This window comes from Aplysia californica, unplaced genomic scaffold, assembly GCF_000002075.1.
Source record: "Aplysia californica isolate F4 #8 unplaced genomic scaffold, AplCal3.0 scaffold00430, whole genome shotgun sequence".
NCBI classification, from domain to species: domain Eukaryota; kingdom Metazoa; phylum Mollusca; class Gastropoda; order Aplysiida; family Aplysiidae; genus Aplysia; species Aplysia californica.
In genome coordinates this window covers 22,693-24,163 of record NW_004797700.1, presented here as the reverse complement: position 1 = coordinate 24,163, position 1,471 = coordinate 22,693, and positions in this window count along the sequence as shown.

The window sequence follows — 1,471 nt, the reverse complement described above, 5'->3', positions numbered from 1 at the left end:
CTCTCTCTCTCTCTCTCTCTCCCCCCCTCTTGCGTCTCACTGATCGTCTCTTAACAAAATGTTATAATATGCACGTACTTTCGCTTACAGCAGCAAACTTCCACATGGCCCTAAAGCACCCATCTCTACACCAGTACACCTGCCTATCATCAAACTTGAAGCGCAGTTTGCTGAGCGCGGTTTATCCTGACTCTCATGCGTCTCATGCCCATTCTTATTTTTGTTTACAATCCACTCTCGCTATCGCTTCCGTTATTACCGATAAATTATTTCTGTAAGGAGTTCCAGGCGAGATGCATCAGCTTAACCCTATCCGTACGTCGTATTTTACTGTCGTATCCATGCGACGTGGGGAACTCTATACCACCACTACCCGTACGTCGTGTTTTACTATCGTATCCATACGACGTGGGGAACTCTGTGCCACCACTTTCCAAAGAGGAAATGTACTCATTAATTCGATCCGTACGCTTTCCATAGCAATCTGTCAAAACGATTTTTTTTAGAAATACTAAAAGTTTCAAAGAGATCTTTGAACTAGAAGTGTTCTAAAATGTGAAGAATACAACCCCGGGGGTACAAAATGACCCCGCCAAGGCGTACGGAAAGGGTTATCGCGACGTAAGAGAAAAGACAGGAAGGAAGTGTTTGCTGCTTATAATATTCTGCTGACTTGAACTCAACTCCGAGAGTGCTTCAATTTGAAAAAAAAAGAAACGTAATGGTGATGATTGTGTTGGTGTACAGCGTAGAAAGTGAAGACGCCCCCAACCAGATTCGAAAACAGTCAAACCTGCAATAACGACCACCTGTCCAAGACATCACCTGTACAAACGACCACTTTTCTCTTCACTTCGCCACTTGCATAAAAATAATAAATATTATACTTGTAATGCCGCTGTCCAATAAATCTGTCTACGACAACCACATTCCTCATCTACTATCCGCTACCCTTGAATTGCAAAGCTCTGTCTGCTCAGAACCTAGTTTTGAGAAAATTGACGTTACAAATTTTGAGTTTTACAACATAGCAAGCTTTTTCGAATGCAATTCTTCGAATATCTTGATAACCATTCCAAATAATCTTACGATTGTCGTTTGGGGGGGAGGGGGGGTGCAAAACGTCTAAAGGTTGCGTGTCGCTTCCTTAGAATTAAAAAGTTCTATCTGACAATTTTGCCTGTTTTGAATTACAAAGACCACGGGGTCAGATACCACATTAAATGTTCTATTTGCCCTTTCATAATAATAACATTATTCTAAATCGTTATCAAGTTAGATCTATTCAAAAAATTGCATTCGAAAAAGCTTACCATAATATTATGAAACTAAAAGTCTTTGAGGTGAAATTTCTCAAAACGAGTACTCAGCAGACAGAATGTTGTACTTCTAGGGTATTGATTTGTGTTATTGGAAACGAAGAAGAAGAAGAAGAAGAAGAAGAAGAAGAAGAAGAAGAAGAAGAAGAAGA